Source organism: Hemitrygon akajei, chromosome 1 (assembly GCF_048418815.1).
Source record: "Hemitrygon akajei chromosome 1, sHemAka1.3, whole genome shotgun sequence".
NCBI lineage: Eukaryota > Metazoa > Chordata > Chondrichthyes > Myliobatiformes > Dasyatidae > Hemitrygon > Hemitrygon akajei.
In genome coordinates, this window is record NC_133124.1 from 190,858,333 (window position 1) to 190,871,431 (window position 13,099).

The 13,099-nt window shown below is 48.1% G+C and overlaps 1 protein-coding gene across 50 annotated transcripts in view; it reads left to right on the forward strand.

The window, feature by feature from the left end:
- LOC140733858 (calcium/calmodulin-dependent protein kinase type II subunit beta) overlaps positions 1-13,099 on the forward strand; it is a 312,164-nt gene that overhangs the window by 257,878 nt on the left and 41,187 nt on the right. The window lies entirely within an intron of this gene.

Sequence of the window (13,099 nt, forward strand, 5' to 3'; positions counted from 1 at the left end):
GAGCTGGGGGTTGGAGTTAGTGAGAGAGAATGTCTGCAGGGGCCGGAGCGGAGACAATTTGTGCTGGATACCAGAAAAGCTCCTGTATTGGGGGGCAGGTTGCAAACGGATGTCCCTCCCTCACTGCTGTAGGAGGTTCCCTGCTATTTCCTGTGCTCGGGGAGAGGTGTGCATCAGGTGCTCTCTCAGGCTGAGTACTTTGGATAGCATGGGGTTGGATCGTGGGTAGATCCCAGGACAGAAGGATATGCTTCACTTCACCACAGGTAAGCAGTGTGTTTAGATGGTGGTCAGGGTGAGTTTTAATCCAGTACTGAAACTATCCTCCTGAAAATGCCAGCACATCCCTCTGTCTTCCCCTCTTCTCACTCTCTGCTTCCCACCCTCTTTACCCCCCCCACTCTCCCCCATCCACACACCCTCCCACACCTACTCTGCCACTCCCCCATCCTCTTCTCCTCTTCCCCTTCTCCTACACCCCCACTCTTCCTCTCTCTCTCTCCACCATCTTACTTCCTCCCCTTTCCCAATCACCTGCTCCCCTACCTCCTCTTTCCAATCCCCTTCCTACTCTCTTCCTCCTCTCTTCCCTTCCACTTGTCCATGCCCTCCTACTGTCCCCATCCTTCTTGCCTCTTCCCCTCTTCCACACCACCTACTCTGTCTTCCTGCAATCCCTTCTCTTCTCCCCTTCCCCTCCCTCTCCCTCCCCCACCCTCCTCTTCCCTCTCCCCATCCCTTCTCCCCCTCTCCCCTCCTCCTTTCCCTCTCTTACACCTTCTCCCTCTCTTCTCCCTGCCTCTCTCTCATCCCCTCCTTCTTCCTATCCCCTGCTTTCCTTCTCCCCACCCTCCCCCACCTGTCACTCCCATCCCCTGCTTGTTCCCGTCCTCTCTCTGCCAAAGAGAAAATGAAACTTCTGGTGACTTTAAGATGGGTCTTGTATTCGGAGAGCTGTGATGCTTGGAAGTCACAGAGGCTGATTCGGAAAGTTGGCTGATAGAGAGCTCCGTGTTTCACTTGGGTTGTGTCCAGGCACATGCATGAATTCGTGACACAGTGAGGCCTGCTAGTGCGAGAGGTTGGAGCAATGGATGACCTCCTCCTCTTCAGGGTCTGAGATCTTCTCAGAGGCTCGGAAGATAGTGAAGGTATACCACTTGCCCTCGTTGTGAGGTGCCGAGGGATGAGAGGCGTGGGAGGGTGATGGGCAGAAGAAGGCTGCAAAAACATCTTTTGTCTTTGGAACCACAGGTAGGGTGGTGGAAGCACAAAATGGTGTTAGCTACAAAAGATGGGAAGGGGGTGGGGGCTGTTGGAATTGAAGGTGAGGTAAAGGGAATTCTTTCTTGGAATGGATGGGCTGAACAGCCTCCTGTGCTGTAGCCTTTACTTGATCACAGTTTTGGAAGGGGGTAGCAAAGTTTCTGGGCAGTAGACCAAGCTGGTGAAGGGAAGGAACTTGCTTTATTGCGAAGGCCGTCATCGGATGGTGGGAGGCAGAGGACGTGAAGAAAAACGATGCAGTGCGATGGAGAGAAGTGTAACTCAGTGAGGAAGAAAGGACGCGGTGAGATTCAGAAGGCACGAGTGAAATCATGGTGTGACATTGGTCAGCTGTTACTCAAATGTCACTCCACCCTTTAAGAAAGGGAGGGAGGCAGAAGAAAGGAAATTATAGGGCATTTAGCCTGACTTCAGTGGTTGGAAACATGTTGAAGGCTAGGTTTTGGGGTACTGGAAGGCACAAGAGTCAGGCCAAAGTCAGCATGATTTTCTTAAGGGGAAATCTTACCTGATAGACCTGTTGGAACTCTATGAGGAAATATCAGGCAGGTTAGACAACAGAGTCAGTGGATGTTGTTTATTTGGATTTTCAGAAGGTCTTTGTCAAGGTGCCGCATATGAGGCTGTTTAGCAAGATAAGAGCCTGTGGTATTATGGGAAAGGTACTAGAATGGATAGAAGATGGGCTGACTGGCGGGAGGCAAAGAGTGGGAATAAAAGGAGCCTTTTCTGATCCACTTCTGGTGACTAGTGGTGCTCCACAGGGGTCGGTGTTGGGACTGCTTCTTTTTACTTTATATGTCAGTGACTTGGATGAAGGAATTGATGGCTTTGGGGAAAAGTTTGCAGACAGTGTGAAGATAGGTGGAAGGGCTGATAGTGTTTAGGAAGCAGGGTGTCTGCAGAAGGAATAAGGGTGTGGATTATTTTCTAAATGAGGAGAAAGTTCAAAAACCAGAGCTGCAGAGGGACTTGGGAGTCCTCGTGCAGGATTCCCTAAAGGTTAATTTGCAGGTTAAGTCAGTGGTGAGGAAGGCAAATGCAATGTCGGCATTCATTGTAAGAGGGCTAAAATGCCAAAGCAAGGATGTGATGCTGAGGCTTTATAAGGCATTGGTCAGACCGCATTTGGGGTCCAAAAACATTTTTGGGGCCCCTTATCTAAGAAAAGATTTGCTGGCATTGGAGAGGATCCAGAGGATGTTAATGAGAAAGATCCCAGGAATGAAAGGGTTAACATATGAGGAATGTTTGATGGCTCTGGGCCTGTACTCACTGGAGTTCAGAAGAAATAGGGGGAATCTCACTGAAACCCATCCAATATTGAAATGTCTGGATTGAGTGGATGTGGAGAGGATGTTTCCTATAGTGGGGCAGTCTAGGACCAGAGGCACAACCTTAGAATTGAGGAACAGCCATTGAGAACAGAGATGAGGAAAAATTTCTGTAGCAGTGGGTGGTGAATCTTGTCAAGTTCTTTGCCAGAGACAGCTGTGTAGGCCAAGTCATTGGGTATATTTTAGGCGGAGGTTGATAGGTTCTTGATTAATCAGAGCGTCAATGGTTACAGAGAGAAGGCAGGAGAATGGGGTTGAGAGGGATAATAAATCAGCCATGATAGAATGGTGGAGCAGACTCATTGGGCAGAAAGGCATAATTTTGCTCCTGGGTCTTACAGTCTTAACTCAGGCTTGAGAGGATGACCAGCAGCCTCCTGACCAGTGGGCCCTTATCTCAGCCATGGTCTAGCTGTGACAAGGAGCCATTCAGCCCATCGAGTCCATGAAGGGGCTCCCTTTATCCTCACCTCAAGCCTGAATGTGGCAGCTGACTTAGTGATCTGCTGAGGTGAAATTATAGACGTTACGTTTCCGTAGTTGACCTATGTTTATGGTCATACCCAGTGAAGAGTTGACTCTTTGTCACAGTTAGAAGTAAATATAATCAAATCAATGAACAGTCAGTGTGACACTGATACAGCTCGTTGGAGTTCTGAACTCAATTTCGGCATCCTCTGTAAGAAAATTTGTACATTCTTCCCCGTGACCGTTTGGGTTTCCTCCCACAGTCCAAAGACATACCGATTAGTGGGTTAATTGGTCATTGTAAATTGTTCTGTGATTAACCTACGGTTAAATCAGAGGGTTGCTGGGTGGGGGCACGGCTCGTTGGGCTGGAAGGGGCTGTTCCACACTGTATCGCTAGGAAAAACAGGTTCCATTAACATTCTAAATCACCAGGAAAACAACCCGGTACACTGCAGCTACCATTTAAGCCAAAGATTAAAGAAGTTTTTGTTGTTTCTCGTCTGGCCCTGTAGTTTTCACTGCAGGATGTGTAGCTTTAGGTTAGGACGTTGCAATGACCTTTCGGCTGGCTGCCTGCTACACTTATTCTACACCCGTCAGCCAGAGCTTAAGGTTATTTCACTGCAGTTCCTGCATCTGCATTGCACCTGTGGGTTGTGCAGGGCTCCCAGGCTAAGGTGGGTCAGTAGGGGCCTCCAGCCTCGCATTTACATACACTGTTCCTTCTGATTTTTGAGAGAGGTACAGCGAAGGAATTGCTGCAGTCACGGGGGCAGTGATGGAACCACCTCTGATGTACCAGGACCATTTGACACCAGGATGCATTCAGCAATCTCTACCTTTATCAGTGCTTACAGTCTCAGGCAAAGGTCAAACTATGTATACTATGTACAACCTGGAGATTTGTTTCCTTGGATAGACAGCAACAAAGCCTAGAATCCATTAAAAAAGACCATGAAGCACCCGATGTGCAGAAAAAAACAATCCATGCTAGCAGTAAAAATAAGCATATACTGTTCAGAACTGAAGTTCATGAAAATGAGTTCACAGCCATGAACCCGGTCACAGCTAACCCACGAACCCGTTTCAGGCCACAGCCTCAGTTCAGCGCAGAGACGAATAAACCTGGTGAACAGCGAGGTGGACACCAGCCTATCGCTCACCTCCAGCCCCAACACCCTGTCCATTTCAATCTGGCCCAAAGCTTAAATTGAACAAACAGTGAATTGTTCCTCGCTCTTGGCCCTGCCTCAATTTGACCCATGCCCGACCCTTCCCATCTGGCCCAGCGCTTGAATCGGTCAAACATCGGCTCGCTCCTCACTCTCTGAGTGGGGCCCTGCTGCCTCGACTTGACCCGTAACTGACCTTTTCAATCTGGCCCGTGGCTTAAATCTGTCAAACATTGGCTTGTGCCTTACTCTCGGGCTTGAGCCCCACCACCTTGACTCTGACTTGGCTCTGTTCTGCTGTTTTGAATCGGCTCCAAATTCACTCCAGAAGTGGCCAAACATTGGCTCATTCCCCATTCTTGGGGTCCGGGCCCTGCTGTCTCAATTTGGCCCACACCCGCCACGTCGCTAACCATCCTGCAGCTTTGAGACTTCAGTTCAGACTGCAAAAATGCCAGGTTATACAGGCAGTTCAAAACCTCCAAAAGGGAAGTTACAGGCAGTGAATGTTGTACAGGAAAGGGCTGATGAATAAAGTAGCTAATAGTTTTGTTTGCTGCCAGCAAGTCGTCACTGTATTTCACCCGCGTCATCTTAAATCGGGAGTTTTGGATGGTTAGAACAAGTTCTGTACCATGAGCTGATGATCAGTTATGATGCTAGATGGGAAGTCTAGTTCAAGGTACCTCTACCTCAGTCTTAGCAACATTGTACCCTGTCGCATCAGATACTGTCAGGTGGGCACCCATTTCACTTCAGGCAGGTTTCTCACTGTTGCTTCCACAAACGTTAGATTAGATTCAACTTTATTGTCATTGTGTCAAGTACAGATACAAAGCCAAATGTAATGCAGGTTAGCATCTAACCAGAAATGCAAAGAATAGTGTTATTTATAAAATAACTGCAAATAAAAAGTAAGTGCTACAGCACACAAATATAAAAGTACTGAGACAGGTCAATATGGGTGCTTATCGCTGTGATGTGAGGTTCAGCAGGGTCACAGCCTCAGGGAAGAAGCTCTTCCTGTGCCTGCTGGTGCGGGAGCGGAGGCTCCTGTAGTGCCTACCGGATGGGAGGAGAGTAAAAAGTCCATGGTTAGGGTGAGTTGCATCCTTGATAATGCTTTTCGCCCTGACCAGACAGCGTTTATGGTAGATGTTCTCAACGGTGGGCAATTGGGTGCCGATAATTTGCTGGGCAGTTTTCACCACACGCCGGATTGCTTTGCGGTCCGATACGGGATAATTGCCATGCCACATTGAGATGTAGTTTGTGAGTATGCTCTCAATGGTACAGCAGTAAAAGTCCGTCAGTATCCTGGGACAGAGAAGAGCTTTCTTGATGCTCCGCAGGAAATAATGGCGCTGTTGCACCTTTTTGATCAGGATGGAGGAGTTCAGGGACCAGGTGAGATCCTCGGAAATGTGGACACCAAGGAATTTGAAGCTTGATACACACTCCACTACAGCTCCATTGATGTAGATGGGGACGTGAGTGTGGCTCCTAGCATGCCTGAAGTCCACAATGTTCTCCTTGGTCTTCTGGGTGTTAAGGGCCAGGTTGTTGTCGGCACACCACGCGGCCAGGTGCTGGACCTCGTCCCTGTAGGCCCTTGGTGCAAGTGCTATGAGGAAGCAGGAAAACGTGACTGTGCTGGATCATCCCAGAGCCGGTTGTATTTGCCTTTTGAGGTGCACCAAAGGGAGCAGAAGAATGAAAGGTAATCTTATTGAAACCTCTCGAATATTGAAAGGCCTAGATAGAGTGGACATGGAGAAGATGTTTCCGATAATGGGGAAGTCTAGAACCAGAGGGCACAGCCGCAGAACAGAGGGTCGTCCCTTTAGAACAAAGATGAGGAGGAATTTCTTTAGCCAGAGGGTGGTGAATCTGTGGGGTTCGTTGCCACAGATGGATATGGAGATTGTTGTTGGTATATTGAAAGCACAGGTGGATAGGTTCTTGATTAGTAAGGGTGTCAAAGGTTATGGGGAGAAGGCAGAAGAATGGATTTGGGATAATCAGCCATGATGGAATGGCAGAGCAGACTCTGTAGGCCAGATGTCCAGGTTCTGCTCCTACGTCTTATGGTCTTGTATCACCCTGACATTCTTTGGAAACAGCAGTGCGTGTAAGCAAAGGATACCCATTTGCATGCATACACTCAGTGTCCTTCCTACAGCGGGCTGAGCCGTGCACCACGGTCTCAGGGTGGGGCTGTGGTTGGCCTGCACTGAAGATGGATCCAGACCAAGGAGACAACGGTAGGTGTGAGGTGCCTCGGCCCAAACCAGAGGTTTCTGGTGCAGCCTCCGCGGAGCCAGCCTTCTGCACCGGCTGCCTCACCAGCACTGGCCTGTGCTTGAAAGAAGAATAGAGCTGCTTTATGTACATCGAAAAATCCAAACATACAGTGAAGGGCGTTGTTTTGTGCCGACGACCAGCACAGTCCAAGGGCCAGCCCACAGGTGTCCCTGAGCTACCCATGCCAACACAGCAAGCCCACAACTCTGTAACCCCAACTTTATGTCTTTGGAATGTGGTAGGAAACGGGAGCACCTGGAGGACGTGGTGTCGGAGAGAATGAACAGATGGTGGCAGGAATCGAAGCCCGACTGGTAATCACTGGCACTGTGCAACGATTGTGCTAATTGCCACGGTACCGTGCCAGTTGTTCTGCCTGTTACCTGTGCTACTGTTAACTACTCTGGATGGGCCAAAGCCGGCCTGGTTTCCTGAAAGGAAAATCCTGCCTGACAAACCTACAGAAATTCTTTGAGGAAATTACAAGCAGGGTAGACACAGGAGATGCAGTAGACGTGGTGTACTTGGGTTTTCAGAAGGCCTTTGACAAGGTGTCGCACATGAGGCTGCTTAGCAAGATGAGAGCCCATGGAATTACAGGGAAGTTACTAGCGTGGGTGGAGCATTGGCTGGTCGGCAGAAAACAGAGAGTGGGAATAAAGGGATCCTATTCTGGCTGGCTGCTGGTTACCAGTGGAGTTCCACAGGAGTCAGTTTTGGGACTGCTGCTTTTTACGTATGTCATTGATTTAGACTATGGTATTAATGGATTTGTGGCTAAATTTGCCAGTGATACAAAGATAGGTGGAGAAGCTTGTAGTGTTGAGGAAACAGAGAGCCTGCAGAGAGACTTAGATAGTTTAGGGGAATGGGCAAAGAAGTGACAAATGAAATACAATGTTGGAAAATGTATGGTCATGCGCTTTGGTGGAAGAAGTAAACAGGCAGACTATTATTTAGATGGGAAGAGAATTCAAAATGCAGAGATGCAAAGGAACTTGGGAGTCCTTGTGCAAGATACCCTAAAGGTTAACCTCCAGGTTGAGTCGGTTGTGAAGAAGGCGAATGCAATGTTGGCATTCATTTCTAGAGATATAGAATATAAGAGCAGGGATGTGATGTTGGGGCTCCATAAGGCACTCGTGAGACCACACTTGGAGTATTGTGTACAGTTTTGGGCTCCTTATTTTAGAAAGGATATACTGACATTGGAGAGGGTTCAGAGGAGATTCACGAGAATGATTCCAGAAATTAAAGGGTTACCATATGAAGAACGTCAGGCAGCTCCTGGGCTGTATTCCCTGGTGTTCAGGAGAAAGAGGGGGTTTCTCATAGAAACATTCTAAATGTTAAAAGGCCTGAACAGATCAGATATGGCAAAGTTATTTCACATGGCAGGGGATTCTAGGACAAGAGGGCATGACTTCAGGACTGAAGGACATCCTTTTAGAACTGAGATGTGGAGAAATTAATTTAGGGTGGTAAATCTGTGAAATTTGTTGCCACAAGCGGCTGTGGAGGCCAAGTCATTGAGTGTATTTAAGGCAGAGATAGATAGGCTCTTGATTAGCCAGGGCATCAGAGGATATGGGGAGAAGGCAGGGGAGTGGGGATGACTGGAAGAATTAGATCAGCACATGATTGAATGGCAGAGCAGGCTTGATGGGCTGAATGGCCTACTTCTGCTCCTAAATCTGATTATCTAAGTCAGCATTTGGAACCCTGGTGGTAGAAGTTACTGTAGAACCAGGCCATCATTCCTAGGTATGGCAAACATGGATTTGAACCAGGGCAAGGCTACAGTGATACTAAGAAGCAGCCCTGTGCTGCTCTGAAATCTGCCTCTTCAGAAAAAGTCCGTCATTTGCCTTAGACCAGTGCAGAGTGTGAAGCTGCATGCCCTGGCACTTGCTGCTTTCAGTCCCCCCATGTCTCTCTTCCTCGTTCCACCACAACTGGCCACACTGTACACTTTCAAGTCAAGTGTACTGTTCTGTGCAGGAGTCATATACAGTGTCTATAAAAAGTATTCACCCCACTCCCCAGAAGTTTTAATGTTTTATTGTTTTACAACATTGGATCACAGTGGTTTTAATTTGGCTTTTTTTGACACTGATCAACAGAGAAAATCTCTTTCTTGCCAGAAGTGAAAGCAGATCTCTACAAAGTGATCTAAATTAATTACAAATATAAAACACAAAGTAATTAATTGAATAAATATTCGCTGACTGTCCCTTGGAGTACAGTTAAGTCATTCATCAGGGAATGGAAGGAATATGGAACAGCTGTAAATCTGCCTAGAGCAGGCTGTCCTCAAAACCTCAGTGACCGTGCAGGGTGGGTCTAGTGAGGGAGGCACCCTACAACTTCTGCACAATACTGTGCATATCACCAAGGGTTTTTATACCAGACAGAGAAGCAGAGGAGAGCACATCTGAAGTTCGAATCTAACACATTAGCTTTGGTGTCAGTGAAGACACCCACACAGTGATTTGAATGGATGTTGAACTGAGTTTTCCCTTCAACAGATGTGTGACAAAATTACAGTTTGTACTCATCCTCCCTCCTTGTTCTCGGTGAGATTACAGTTTTCACACTCAAAATAGAAATGCAGGGAACACTCACGGGTAACATCTGTGTGATAGAGTAACAGTGGTATTGTTTCAGGCTGAGGACACTTCATCAGCACTGGGGAGGTACAAAATAAGTTAGCGTCAGTTTTGAAAGTAATGTCCTCCCAATTCTGTCTCTGACTTGAATCACGAACACTGCTTCTCTTTTCATAGATGCTACCTGACCCGTGTGTGTTCCCTGCAATTTCGGCTTAATCTCACATTTCCAGCATCCATAGTTTTAATTTTGATTTTCATTTATAGATTCTGCAGATTACACAGTCCATACACTGATCTAGTCCTCGGTTCTGCAGATTACACAGTCCATACACTGATCTAGTCCTCGGTTCTGCAGATTACACAGTCCATACACTGATCTAGTCCTCGGTTCTGCAGATTACATAGTCTATACACTGATCTAGTCCTCGGTTCTGCAGATTACACAGTCCATACACTGATCTAGTCCTCGGTTCTGCAGATTACACAGTCCATACACTGATCTAGTCCTCGGTTCTGCAGATTACACAGTCCATACACTGATCTAGTCCTCGGTTCTGCAGATTACACAGTCCATACATTGATCTAGTTGGCAGTTTTGCAAATTACACAGTCTGTACACTGATCCCGTTGGTAATGCTGCAGATTACACGGTCCGTACACTGATCTAGTCAGCAGATGTTTCTGCACATTAAGTCACTGATAGATTGTAAACTGCCCTGTTCCCAGGAGTGACAGGAATTTTATTGCTTTCTTGCTCCTAAAGCTGACACTTACGTTTTAAACCCAGCATTAGTGGATTTTGCTTAAAAAACAGTTAACTGAGAAGTTTGCTGATGTTTGAAAGGCAAGGCAGAAGCTGCAGGGCACGTGCTTTGTAGCGGTGAAGAACATGGCCTTGGTCAGTCTGATGAGAGATATTGAAATCCTTCTCGGGGCCTGAGCTCATTCTTCTGATGTTTGGTAATGTCGAAGCGCTTTTCTGTCTCGGTGTTCTGGCTGATGATGGCTGTCGAGATCCACTTACCAGAGTAGCTGGCTGCTCTCTCAGTTCCAGTGACCGGGGATGGATGGGCAGCCATTCTTTCTGCTATTGCTGAGTAATCATTGTCTGGTCACACCCCAGACTCGAGATAAAAAACAAAGAACTGCAGAATGTTCTAGAATATAAATTCAGCTTTGGGCTCTGTGCCTTGAGGAGTTCCCATACCTGACTATCCTAGTGAGCTGCTAAGTGCTGAGGTCCCCGGGGTACCTTAAGGGAGCGAGTTCCAGGATTCAGACCCAGTGTCAGAGAAGGGAGCCTGGATAGTGTTGTGACTTGGAGGGGAACCTGCGGCTGGGTCTGTTTCCTTGCACCCCCTAGGGGCCTTTGTCCTTCCTGGTGCCAGGGGTCGTGGTTTGCAGAAGTGCCCTAGGAGAGTGACTCGAGTGTGATTTGTAGATGACGCAAACTACTGCTACAGTGAGGGAGCGGGGAATGACACTTCCGGGTGGCGAGCGGGCGCCAAGTAAGGATGCTGGAAGTGCAACCACTCTACTGGAAATACTCACCAGGTCAGTTAGCATCCGTAGAGAGGGAAACAGAGTTAACGTTTCGGGTCGGTGACCGCTTAACAAGGCTGTAGGGTGGCTGTGGATATTGTGCGGAGTAACTCGGGTTCGGTCCTAACACTTGCGAAGAGTTTGTGCTGTCGATGCTTGGGGAAGGTTGCCCGAGGCTGCTGAAGTGATGCAAGCTGTGGAAATGTAACCAAGAAAGGGAAAGGTCGACTGTTGTCAGACCTACTGTAGGAAATACTTTGTTGGTTCACCAACAAAGAAAGATGTGCTTGTTCTGTGTTGTGTCGGAACAGGACTGGGTGATTCAGTTGCTGCTGGTCTGCCTCATCTTTGTGGGATCCACCAACCACAAGTCCATATCCTTTTAGAGTCATATAGAGTACAGAAGCAAATCCTCAGGCCCAGCTCACCCATGCCAATTCAGATGCTGACCTGACCCAATCCCATTAGCCCCCATATCCCTCTAAATCTTTCCAATCCACTTTGTACGCTCTCTGTGTACAACAGGACACTAACCTCCCGCAGACACGAAGGGACTGCATTGGCCCTGTTGGGAAGTCCTCACCCGAGCTCCCTATGAAGGAACAAGTACGGTGCCTGAAATCCGAGCCCCCACTAACTAAAGCAGCAAAATAATGCGGCTTCACTGAATATGAGGCCACAGTCTGGGCAGGTCCTCACGTTACTATAATGGAGCAGACGGCCACAGTCTGGGCAGGTCCTCACGTTACTATAATGGAGCAGACGGCCACAGTCTGGGCAGGTCCTCACATTACTCTGATGGAGCAGACGGCCACAGTCTGGGCAGGTCCTCACGTTACTCTAATGGAGCAGACAGCCACAGTCTGGGCAGGTCCTCACGTTACTATGATGGAGCAGACGGCCACAGTCTGGGCAGGTCCTCACGTTACTCTAATGGAGCAGACGGCCACAGTCTGGGCAAGTCCTCACGTTACTCTAATGGAGCAGACGGCCACAGTCTGGGCAGGTCCTCACGTTACTGTAATGGAGCAGACAGCCACAGTCTGGGCAGGTCCTCACGTTACTATAATGGAGCAGACAGCCACAGTCTGGGCAGGTCCTCACGTTACTCTAATGGAGCAGACGGCCACAGTCTGGGCAGGTCCTCACGTTACTCTAATGGAGCAGAAGGCCACAGTCTGGGCAGGTCCTCACGTTACTCTAATGGAGCAGACGGCCACAGTCTGGGCAGGTCCTCACGTTACTATAATGGAGCAGACGGCCACAGTCTGGGCAGGTCCTCACGTTACTCTAATGGAGCAGACGGCCACAGTCTGGGCAGGTCCTCACGTTACTCTAATGGAGCAGACGGCCACAGTCTGGGCAGGTCCTCACGTTACTCTAATGGAGCAGACGGCCACAGTCTGGGCAGGTCCTCACGTTACTCTGATGGAGCAGACGGCCACATTCTGGGCAGGTCCTCACGTTACTATAATGGAGCAGACGGCCACAGTCTGGGCAGGTCCTCATGTTACTATAATGGAGCAGACGGCCTGCTCCATCCTCCATTTTCCTTGGTTGGTTCAAGCTGGAAACTTTCTCTCTTGGGTCAGTTAACCTGCTGTAGTTGGTGCTACTTGTTGTCAGTCCCGAGCTGCACCATCGAGAAGAGGGCTGATGTTAGTTTGGTGAGTTGACAGTACATGGAAGTGTATAGCACTAACAGGCCTTATAAATTCAAGCATGTTTAGCCCAAAATCAAGCTATCCAGACAAAAGTTTCATGGTAGCTTTCAAATAAAAGATTTGTGCAGCACTTTTTACGGACTGAGGTACCCTGAAACGTGCAGATCAAGCTCCAGTGCGACAGCAAAGTAGTAATGACCGGGTAATAAGTTTTCATGGTGTTTACTGAGGGGTAAATATTGGTGGTAACACTCCTCAAAATAGGATTGATCCGAGAAGACAGAGTGAACCTCAGTTAATATCTAGAGAGGAGGGTAATGCTTCCCACACTGCAGACCACCTCCACCCCCCCCCCCCCCCGTACTACACTGGAGCACGAGGCTTGACATTATTCTTGTATGTACAACTTTGTGAATTAGATAGACAAGCAAGGTTTGTTCTACCAGATTTAGCAAAACAGACAGACAGACATACTTTATTGATCCCGAGGGAAATTGGGTTTTGTTACAGTCGCACCAACCAAGAATAGTGTAGAAATATAGCAATATAAAACCATAAATAATTAAATAATAATAAGTAAATTATGCCAAGTGGAAATTAGTCCTGGACCAGCCTATTGGCTCAGGGTGTCTGACTCCAAGGGAGGAGTTGTAAAGTTTGATGGCCACAGGCAGGAATGACTTCCTATGACGCTCAGTGTTACATCTCGG